Genomic DNA, 12,163 nt, shown 5'->3' with positions numbered 1-12,163 from the left:
ATAGGTCTCACAATATGTTGACACAAACCAATTGTTCAGAGGGAAAAAAATGTTTTTAAACATACAAAAATTCTGACTTGGTATTTATTCTACCCTGCAGAACATAGTTAGAGAGGACCTGGCAGCAGGATATTCGATCCCTAACTAAAGGCATGCGTGTAAAGCGGCTTTAATGCTTATTACATTCATACCTGGCTTGTAGTATTTCATTGGGATATTTTTAAGAAATCTTGAAGGTTTAATTGCAAGTGCAGCGGGGTGAGAACTACACTTCCAGCTCTGCTGTGCCATCTCCCTGTTACCGTCCACTGCAGGCCTCTGGTCTTTGATACCAGGTCACTCTTCTCTCAGTGACCAGTCTCCCCTCGCCCAAGATTCTGCGAAGGAGCCATCATTGCTCGGGTTAGTCTCATCAGAAGGAGCGATGCTGCATGTGCAGTAAATTCCTGGTGACATGGCTGGAGTCAGTCCATGGATCTCGCAACATTATTAGCTTAGTGCTCATGCAGCGCCGCTCCTTCTGATGAGACAAACCTAAGAAGTGATGGCACCTGTGCAGAGGAGACAGGTCACAGAAGAGTGACCGGTCAAAGACCGGAGGCCGGCAGGGAGAAGGAAGAGAGCGCAGCAGAGCTGGAAGTGCAATCCCCACCCCGCTGCACTCGCACCTAAAATTTTAATTATAGATTTCTCAAAAAAAAAGTAACAAAATACTACAAGCAAAGCATGAATGTAATATGAATTAAAGGGGCTTTTAAGTTCAAATCTTAGTTCGGGGTCAAATATCCTGCTGAAAAGTTCTCTTTATAAGGCTGTGTGCCCACGATGCGTTTTTTAAGCATTTCCGCAGCGGCAAAAACGCTGCAGAAACGCTTAAAAAACGCATGGTAGAAGGCCTGCCATGCTCCCCAATGATAATCCTCATGTGCTGTGCACATGCTGCGGAAATTTCCGCTGCGGATTATCATTGCGGAAAAAAACGCAGCACTACCAATTATTTTGCGGAAGTGCCGCGTTTTCGCCACCATTGAATTGCATTAGAACGCGCCAATTCTGCAAGACTGCATCTGTACTTGCGTAATTGGCGCGTTCTAATGTGCGGATGGATGGTACCCGGGTGTAGAGGAGAGGAGACTCTCCTCCGGACCTGGGTACCATTAAAGCTGTAAAAAAAGAATAAAACAAAAAATAAATACACTACCGTTCAAAAGTTTGGGGTCACCCAGACAATTTTGGGTTTTCCATGAAAACTCATACTTTTATTTATCAAATGAGTTGCAAAATGAATAGAAAATATAGTCCAGACATTGACAAGGTTAGAAATAATGATTTTTATTAGAAAGAATAATTTTCTCCTTCAAACTTTGCTTTCGTCACAGAATGCTCCCTTTGCAGTAATTACAGCATTGCAGACCTTTGGCATTCTAGCTGTTAATTTGCTGAGGTAATCTTGAGAAATTTCCCCCCATGCTTCCTAAAGCCCCTCCCACAAGTTGGGTTGGCTTGATGGTCACTTTTTGCGGACCATACGGTCAAGCTGCTCCCACAACAGCTCAATGGGTTGAGATCTGGTGACTGTGCTGGCCACTCCATTACAGATAGAATACCAGCAGCCTGCTTCTTCCCTAAATAGTTCATACATAATTTGGAGGTGAGCTTTGGGTCATTGTCTTGTTGTAGGATGAAATTGGCTCCAATCAAGCGCTGTCCACAGGGTATGGCATGGCGTTGCAAAATGGAGTGATAGCCTTCCTTATTCAAAATCCCATTTACCTTGTACAAATCTCCCACTTCACCAGCACCAAAGCAACCCCAGACCATCACATTACCTCCACCATGCTTGACAGATGGCATCAGGCACTCTTCCAACATCTTTTCAGTTGTTCTGCGTCTCACAATATACCATTAAAACAATGGAGTGGTGGTTGTTGGAAATGGGCCTCTATACACTTATGTAGATATTGCAATAAAAACAAGACGTTTGCAGCTAGAATAGTCATTTACCACATTAACAATATATAGAGTGTATTTCTGATTCATTTAATAAAAGCTTCATTGAAAAAAAATGTGCTTTTCTTTCAAAAATAATGACATTTCTAAGTGACCCCAAACTTTTGAACGGTAGTGTATATACTTACCTTCTGGCGGCCCGCGCTACACTCCTCCTTGCTTCAAAGCACTTCGCGATGGAATGAAGGACCTGCGCTGACGTCAGATTCATGTGACCGGTCACGCGATGCTGACGTCGGCAGGTCCTTCAGTGTACCGCTGCCGGCAGCCGGGACCGAGCAAAGCAAGACAGCGCGGGCCATCGGAGGGTAAGTATATATTTATTTTTTGACATTCTTTCGGGTCACACTATATAAATCCATGCTGTTTGCATGGATTTATATAGTGTGACTAAGTTGACAAGTACTTTCCAAGTGATGCTAAAATCGCTTGGAAAGCGCTTGTCAACCCGCATGCAGAAATGCAAGTGAAGAACGCTTCACATCCGCATGTCCCTGGCAGGAAAACGCATGTACAATCCGCATGTACAATCCGCATGCGTTTTTTCTGCCAGGGAGATGCAGAAACGCTCAGGAAAAAATCCTGAGCATTTCTGCATCGTGGGCACATAGCCTAACATGTCATTCTGAAAATGAATCCCTCCCCCCCACCCCCCAAAAAAAAGGAATAATTATTCAACTTTTAGTAAATTATATTGTAAATTAAAAGTTGCCATTAAGAAGTACAACCCAACCTGCTAGAAACAAGATCTTCTATGACTGCGTCAACAGAAAAGTAAAGAAGTTATGGCCATTTGCAGAGCTTACATACTATACAAGTGCTAGCAGAAAACACAAAATAAAATGAGCCAAATCTGTCTTCATCACCTATCATCCCAGTGACATTTCCTAATCACCCCATTTATAACTTTACCATAATAGTCTACATACCTCACCGGCGACCTTGCAGGAAGACTGGTTTGTACGCAGTATTTTTAGATGTGCGCAGTAATGGCCTATTAACCGATTAGATGTTCTTATTACAGCATCATGAAATCTTTCCCAAATAAGAGACTCGAACTTCATAAAAACATAATTAGGGTATGTTCACATGTCACATTTTTTTGCAGCGAAAAAAAAAAACTTAGTATTTTACTGTCCCAGAAAAGTGCATGAGATTTCCGAAATTTCATGCACATGTTGCTTATTTTTTCATTGCAGAACTGAAGCAGTTTCCTATCTCAGCATGTCAATTCCTTCAGCGTTTTTCACCCATTCTAATGAATGAGGAAATAAAAAAAAATGTAAAAATGATATCAAAACCACACACAAAACCGCACTTTATTATGCAGCACTGCTCCTGCCAAGATATACGTTTTCAATGCAGAAATGTCTGCAGAAAATACTGTGTGCGCAAATATTCTTACAGTAGCCAATCACAAGTTTATATAGAAGGGCACGATCGGCCATATTTTCTCATCTTCTACCTCTTCATACTCCTGTATTCAATAAAACAGGAGTCAGAAAACAAACACGCGAACATCAAACACATTTTACATTCTGTCAAATGAACGGCTTACAGGTCAGGACATGAAACCCTCACTACTGTTCCCTCTCATTCTGTGCATTCAGCAGAACAAACAATACAAAGAGGTGACAAGAAACCTTTACCAAGTGGAAAGGAAAGGAAAGCAAAGTGCTTGTGTGACAAAAGCCTCCGCTGTGCGAGCCAGAAATGTGTGAAAGGTTCCACCTGACGGAAAAGAAAGTGAATAGGAAATATTCCCTGGTTTTCAGAACAGCAAGTTCCTCCTTTCACAGAAAAGGACTGAAATACCACTCATATTCCAGACCCTGGCACAAGCAGGGGACGCATGTACATATTAGCACATCTCTCCTGTAATTCCAAAGCATAAACTACATGATATAACGGGTCACCATCCGCCATTGATTTCACTGGAGTTCTAGATAGGTAATTCAGCCAGCGGCTCGCACCATTGTTGGCCGCACGTTCTTCCCTAGTACTGTTCCTTCTAGCTGAATACAGCACCGTATTATGTAAAAACAGCGGTAATGTGTCCTGGCTCTCATTAGGGGCTGTTCACATCACATAAGCTGAGCGAGTGCAAAAACGCTATTCATACAGCCCGATGGGCCATAAACTGGGTAGTTCAGCTATACATCGTTTTGATCATCTTTGCGCTATTTTTTTTAAACATATAGAGAAGAATAGCAAGATGTAGCATAGTAATTTATATACCGCATGATGGTGGTCAGGTGTAAGCAGGCATGAAAGGGAACCTGTCATGTCAAAAAATGCTATTAACCTGCAGATATGAGGTTACTCTATAGGTTAATAGCGTTCTAACATGAAAGTGCATTACCGCGGACCCGACTGGCAGTCATTGCCAGGGCATGGTTACATCCACTGCTCACCATGAGCTTAGCAGTGACTGAACATGTGCCGACCGCGCCTTTATGACTGAAAGCCAGAGGCTGCCAGGGGAAAAAAAACGTAATTTCCTCCTGGTAGCTGGGCTCTCACTGGGGCACCCGAACAGCTTTAGAACGCTATTAACATACAGATTTACTCCATATCTGCAGGTTAATAGCAGTTTTTGACAGTACAGGTTCCCTTTAACTACACTTGACCATTAGGAGTCTGTGGCTCCGCTGAGCACTACCTTTAAACACCTTTTTTATGGTGCTCCCCTCACCAAGTTATGGTCATGGCAGCAGCCAGGCTCCAGCAGCTTCGCCGATACCCCATGCCGGTCACCGCACTGGTTTCTTATTCACTGTAGAATAAAATATAAGTGTATCACTCTCACCCACAAAGTTCTCCACAGTTCTGCACCACGGTCCTGCTAATCAACTAAGGATACCCATTATTGATGAGCGAGTATGTTCTGTTAACCCTTTCGCCAAGTATACTCCCGTGTGCATGATTTGCGACTGTTTGACAGCTTTAATACATGTGAGGAATGTCCATTTCTTACACATTCCTCACATGTAATAAAGCAGTCAAACAGTGGCAAATCATGCATACGGGAGCGATTTAACCATATCACCGAGCGGCTATAAATACTCGGAGCACGGCCCGAGCATACTCGGCGAAAGGGTTAATAGAACATACTCACTCATCACTAATAACCATCTAAAATCTGAACCCGCTTCCACAATCTTCTCATGCTGCACTAGTTCTCTGGAATGCTATACCCCAATCAGATTAATTACCAGGGCCCATAGTTTTAAGCACATCCTAAAAACACATCTTTTTAGACAGACCCATTGCATCGTCTCACTAAAATACAGTTCACCTTTCCTAGATTTTTCCTCAGGATTTAGTCCTTCACTGCACACTTTCCCCCTACACTTCATGTACTATGTAGCTCTTCCTATATGTACAGTCATGGCCAAAAGTTTTGAGAATGACACCAAAATTATATTTTCTCATGATCTGCTGGCCTCTGGTTTTTATTAGTGTTTGTCTGATGTTTATATCACGTACAGAAATATAATTGCAATCATATTATGAGTACCAATAGGTTATATTGACTGTTAGAATGAGTTAATGCAGCAAGTCAATATTTGCAGTGTTGCCCCTTCTTCTTCAAGATCTCTGTAATTCTCCCTGGCATGCTCTCAATCAACTTTTGGACCAAATCCTGACTGATAGCAGTCCATTCTTGCATAATCAATGCTTGCATTTTGCCAGAATTTGTTGGTTTTTGTTTGTCCACCCGTCTCTTGATGATTGACCACAAGTTCTCAATGGGATTAAGATCTGGGGAGTTTCCAGGCCATGGACCCAAAATCTCTATGTTTTGTTCCATGAGCCATTTAGTTATCACCTTTGCTTTATGGCAAGGTGCTCCATCATGCTGGAAAAGGCATTGTTGGGCGCCAAACTGCTCTTGGACGGTTGGGAGAAGTTGCTCTTGGAGGACATTCTGGTACCATTCTTTATTCATGGCTGTGTTTTTAGGCAAGACTGTGAGTGAGCCGATTCCCTTGGCTGAGAAGCAACCCCACACATGAATGGTTTCAGGATGCTTTACAGTTGGCATGAGACAAGACTGGTGGTAGCGCTCACCTCTTCTTCTCCGAATAAACTGTTTTCCAGATGTCCCAAACAATCGAAAAGGGGATTCATCAGAGAAAATGACTTTGCCCCAGTCCTCAGCAGTCCACTCCCTGTACCTTTTGCAGAATATCAGTCGGTCCCTGATGTTTTTTCTGGAGAGAAGTGGCTTTTTTGCTGCCCTCCTTGAAACCAGCCCTTGCTCAAAGAGTCTCCGCCTCACAGTGCGTGCAGAAGCACTCACACCAGCCTGCTGCCATTCCTGAGCAAGCTCGGCACTGCTGGTAGTCCGATCCCGCAGCTGAAACAGTTTTAAGATACGGTCCTGGCGCTTGCTGGTCTTTCTTGGGCGCCCTGGAGCCTTTTTGACAACAATGGAAGCTCTCTCCTTGAAGTTCTTGATGATGCGATAGATTGTTGACTGAGGTGCAATCTTTGTAGCTGCGATACTCTTCCCTGTTAGGCCATTTTTGTGCAGTGCAATTATGGCTGCACGTGTTTCTTTAGAGATAACCATGGTTAACTGAACAGAAACAATGATACCAAGAACCAGCCTCCTTTTAAAGTGTCCAGTGATGCCATTCTTACTTAATCATGACTGATTGATCGCCAGCCCTGTCCTCATCAACACCCACACCTGTGTTAATGGATCAATCACTAAAACGATGTTAGCTGCTCCTTTTAAGGCAGGACTGCAATGATGTTGAAATGTGTTTTGGGGGTTAAAGTTCATTTTCTGGGCAAATATTGACTTTGCAAGTACAGTAATTGCTGTTAAGCTGATCACTCTTTGACATTCAGGAGTATATGCAAATTGCCATTACAAAAAATGAAGCAATAAACTTTGGAAAAATTACTATTTGTCTCATTCTCAATACTTTTGGCCATGACTGTACATACGTATATCACACAGATACTAGCTGGTGACCAGTCCATGCAGCTTTACAGGATAAAGTACTATCTGGCTGCTGCATAAACACACATCTTCAAAAAAGCAACAAATCCTGAACGTGGGATCGCACCCTTAGTGAGCGTATTATGTTGCAGAATTTCTGCACCTATTATGTAAATTAGGTTGTGTTTTTTTCATTGCGTTTGTGTGCGTGTTTATTACTTTTTTGTCTCTGTTTGGTGTGTTATTTTTTTCTTGTAAATAAAGATGATTGTTTTTGAAACTTTCTGGTATGTTGATTTCACTGAACTTTATTGACGTTCTTAGGTGTGGATTGCAAGCGTTTCTGAAGTGCAGAAACACGCTAAAATGTATGAGCATTTTTTACCTGTGGATTTTCCGCATCTAATCTAAGTCTATGGGGAAAATCCAGACAGAAAATTCAGCACACCCGCAAAAAAAAAATTCACATGCTGCAGATTACAAAAATGCACAGCAGGGCAGTTTACGCAGCGCAAATAAGAAGCACAGAGAGCAGGAGATCTCTATAAATCCCATCCACTTTGCAGGAGCTGTAAGACGCTGCGTTTTTGATGCAGGGAAAATACGCAGCGTCAAAAACCGCATCGTGGGAATGTAGCCTCACAGATGAGGTCATGCCAGCTCTGGTTCATCAAAAGCTGTGCCAGGGATCCCAGAAGATAAGACCAGGTCGAAGGACCAGAGTTCTGCGAATTAATCCACTCATCTGAAGTAAATAAGGTACTTTTTTCGGTAGTTAGTCATTGTATTGTTCATCAGATAAGCATAAGTTTATCTCTTCTAGGGCTCGTGCAGACAACCACATTTTCAGCCCGACTGCGATCTTATTCTATAGAGCAGTGCACATGTCCAAAATTACAGCATGCCAGAGATGGATCCGATTGGATCACACTTAGCCATGCAAGACAATGGGTCCATCAAAAAAAAAAAAAATTGGATCGCACTCAGATGACATCCGAGTGCAATCCAATTTTCACAGACTAACAGGATGGAGAAAACGGAGAAGTTTTTTTTTTCCCCTCATCTTCTCCATATCCGTGAAAAACAGATGACACTCTGCTCATATTCAGATTAACTTGTGATCAGATTAGTATAAATGGCCCTAATCTCTCGGATGAGAGAAAATACTACCGTGTGACCCTGGCCTTGTACTGACATATCCGAGTGTAGCGATGTGACAAACCTAGCACATACCAATCAGATAATGCTGTTTAGTTTTTTCATCACATTTTTGTCATATGTGCCTAAGCCCCTGTGCAGTCAGTGTATGAGAAAAGTGTGTCCTATCTGTAACATAGCAGCAAGCCTCAGCAAGTACACTTTTTTTTTTTTTAATATGTTGGTTGTAAAGCACATGGGGACACGCAGCTCTATAGGGGTGAATTAATATGTGGCAGACTTGTTGCAGAGTTTTCTGCCACTGTCCCATTCACCTGAATAGAACTTGTGGAAATCCATGCATGGGCCACCAAGATGCTATTCAAGAGAATGGAAAAGATTTTCAGTTATTGAAACTTCTGCTCCAAGTCTGCTGAATATTCCGATGGAAATCAGCCCTTCTGCAGTGTACCCGGTAACATCATCAGGCTGAACAGTGCACAGATCCAGTAAATTTCCTGTGGGCTCATAATCTAAGCATATCCCAGTCACTGCAGAACGGCAACAGGCTCAGTAATAGGAGCTGACCAGGGAAAATGATATCCACAGGGGCTAAAACTAAGAGAACAAGAGGTAAAGTGTATGGCAGTGCATAGGAAAACTGGACAACCAGTATATCTTGTATTCGGGTACAGGTATACGAGCCGGATGCAGGGCATATTACAGTAGCAGACCTCTAAATGGGATTCTCAGAAATCTCATCCACACACTGCGAAAATAAATTATAGCGTGAATTGGCCTGTGCTACATATCTGATAATCTACTGGATAAATGGACCTGTCACTCATCAGCATTTCGTCAACGACACTTAGGTAAAGTTTATGCAGACATGACAAATCTACATTAGTTGAGTTCAGCGTGAGCCAGAGGCAGACATATCATTGGTGCAGTCACACAGGGGCCCAAGAGGTCAGGGGGCCACTTCTACCTCCAAAGCGGGTGGAATGATGCAGTATGATGAGCTATTGGGCTGCAAAGGGCCCATATACTGTTCTTGCACAGGGGCCTCTCCTGTCTCTGTCCGCAAGTGGCGTGAGCCTACCCTTAGGGTATGTCCAGAGAGTAAGGCTACATTCACACATCAGTGTATAGTTTTACATCCGTGAGAAACCGACAGATTTTCATTCATGTTGCATCAGATTATTTCTTATACAAGTAAACTCTCTGATCCATTAAAAAAAGAGCTCCCATGAAATATTTTATTCCCTAAACCTGTGTAACGGTGTATGTAATACACTGTAAGGGCTTGTCCAATTTATACAGTCATGTACACATGTGCAACCCGTGGCTTTGACAGATAGAATAACATGGGTACGAGTGCTATGGGGCTGTGCACATGCAGGATTTTTAAAGGATGGGTGGGGGAATATTGCAGCATGCACGATTTTCCTCTGAGAATCGGATGGCACTCGTCCATTCAAGTCTATGGGTTTGTGGGGGGGGGGGGGTGAGGGAAATTGGAAGAGGTGAAGAAACTTTTTTTTTTTTATCCTCTCTCCACCTCCAAGAAAATCGGATCAAACTCTGATTCTGGTTAGCATTATCAAATTGATTTTCTCAGATGGAGAGAAAAAGGTTGTGTGACCCTAGCCCAAGTGTGAGAATATCCTCACCGATCGCAGTCTTCCCGGATTTCCAGCACCGCTCCGATCCTCCTCTCCCTCACGTATCCACTATTCTGTCTGACTGGCCGGCTCACATTGTGGTCTAGAAGTGGCTATTACAATGCAAGTCTAAGAAGCATCAGAACAAGGCTCTATGGACTTACAATGTAAGGGCTCATTCACACAACCATATTTTTGGTCTGAGTGCTGCATGAAAAAAAAAAAAAAAAAAAAAAAGACAGTGCTCGGACTAGTGTTATTCAATGGTGCAGTGCAGATGAGCAATTTTTTTCACAGACCAAGTCAGTATATGAAGACCGCAGCATGCACTGGTTTCTGCTGTGAATCAGATGAGACTCACCCATTCAAGTCAAGTATAAAAAAAAAAAAAAAAAGATAAATAAAAAAATGGATGCCGTATTGATACATTGCAATTCTTTAACATAAACTACAAATTTGTCTTGGAAATTATTTATAGCTGCTGCTGTTAAAAAGAAAAAGTGGATTGCATGCGGATAACAAATGAGAAAAAAAAAAAATATTCAAGCTTTCTGCATGTCGCTCGGACGATTTTTTTTTTTATACGGGCATGTGAACCAAAGCTTAGAAAAAAAAGCTAACGGTTTCTCCATTATTCAACATAGTAAAAAAAATAAAAAGAACACAACCTGACTACAGTATCACAAAAACTATGGGGAAAAAAAAAAGAAAACAGAAGAGGCACTTCAGGAAGAAAACCACAAAAACGCCAGAGTTTAGTGTGCACCTTTCCTTAGGTTTTTTTCAGTTTGGACGTCTGCAGGTCAGATTAGTCTGTGTGCGGACACTCACTGCAGGTTTCAGACAGTATCCACAAATAACCGAAAATAAAAAAAGAAAAAAAAACATAAAAACAACAGCACTTTTTTCTATTGCAAACAACTAAAGGCTTTTTGAGGGAACTTCATGTGGATCTTGGCGCAGAGCTGAGGCTTCTTCTGCATTAGTAATCTCCATGTGACTCTCCAGGAGCAGAAGAGTTTTCTGGGCTGAGTTCTAGCAGCGCTGGGGATGTAATGTGGCTCCAGAGACCTGGGCAGCTCCAAATCCATCTCACCTGATTTTATGTTCTTTACTTTATAACATAAGAAAAATCCTTATGAGTAACCAGAAGTCACACTCAGCCCTGCGTTGATTGTGCAGATCAGGGATCCACCGGTGGGGGGCGCGTGCAGCTATGGCTCAGGGGTTAGCACTGCAGTGCTGGGGTCCAGGGCTCAAATCCCACCAAGGACAACATCTGCAAGGAGTTTGTATGTTCTCCCCGTTTTTCTGTGGGTTTCCTCCCACACTCCAAAGACATACTGATAGGGAATGTAGACTGTGAGCCCCAATGGGGACAGTGCCCATAAAGTCTGTAAAGTGCTGTGGAATATGTTGGCGGTATATAAAAATAAAGATTATTATTATTGGGGCACAAGCAGGGGGCTACACCGGAGAAGGGGGCGTGCGCAGCTAATATACCACAACAGATACAGCAGATCTGACTTTGTCACTTGACACATACTGTCATAATATGGAGTTTTCTGAACTTTTACATGGGACTGCGGCTCTGGCTATTTACTAGGTCATCACACTAAGCAAAAAAAAATCTCAAAGTGATAAATAACACTCTCGTCTCTGCTTCATCCACACCAACCAGTGCCAAGCAGCCATAAGCAGTGCCCTGCAGTAATACCAGCAGTATTCTACGTCACGGCTCACGTCGCTGCGCAGTAACACGTCCTCCCGGCAGCACAGGAGCAGCTGCGGGCAGTGAGGAGAGGCTCACCCGTTGTCAGGCCGCTCGGTGCGCGCACTTGTCCCCGGCCGTGCGTGTCCTCCTCCTGCTGCTCACCGAGGAGACGCTATACTCCGGTGGGCAGAAGGACCTTCGATGACGTCATCCCCATGTGATCAGTCACGTGCGGGGAGGAGTCAGGCTGCAGTGTGTCAGTACATGAGCGGGTAGAACTGGTTAGTATTGGTTACTACCAGCGCTTGGTGCATAGCAGTGTGCGGGGTGTGCGGCCGGGGAGCGCTGTATATGCAGTGTTACACCTCTATATACCACACAGGTGGTTATGGAGTATGTGATACAGACATGTATATGGGGTTAGACCGTGTTCAGTAGTTTACATCAGTAACCTGGGCAGTTTCCTGGCCATGGACCCAAAATGTCAGTGTTCTGTTCATCAAGACATTTTTGATCACTTTTGCCTGGTGACATTGTCTCCATCATGCTGGAAAAAGCATTATTTATTTATGTTATGTATTTATTTTACTTCATCACCAAATTACCCCTGGATTGTTAGGAGAAGTTGTTCTTGGAGGAGGTTTAGATCCTATTCTTTATTTATGACAATGTTCTTGTGCA

General features: G+C 43.0%; 1 protein-coding gene across 1 annotated transcript in view; it reads right to left on the bottom strand.

Moving 5' to 3' along the window:
* The window catches only part of NEK7 (NIMA related kinase 7), a 128,049-nt gene extending 116,334 nt beyond the window's left edge, over positions 1-11,715 (bottom strand). The window contains exon 1 of the mRNA XM_073642880.1: positions 11,579-11,715. The gene's annotated coding sequence lies outside the window, so the exon portion shown is untranslated. The remainder of the gene's footprint in view (positions 1-11,578) is intronic.
* Between the last annotated feature and the right edge of the window lie 448 nt (positions 11,716-12,163).

Source organism: Phyllobates terribilis, unplaced genomic scaffold (genome assembly GCF_046119375.1).
Source record: "Phyllobates terribilis strain yellow unplaced genomic scaffold, ASM4611937v1 Scaffold_8__6_contigs__length_399053987, whole genome shotgun sequence".
In the NCBI taxonomy this organism is placed as follows: Eukaryota; Metazoa; Chordata; class Amphibia; order Anura; family Dendrobatidae; genus Phyllobates; species Phyllobates terribilis.
Note: the sequence above shows the minus strand (reverse complement) of the source record. Positions and strands in the feature narration are given on the sequence as shown.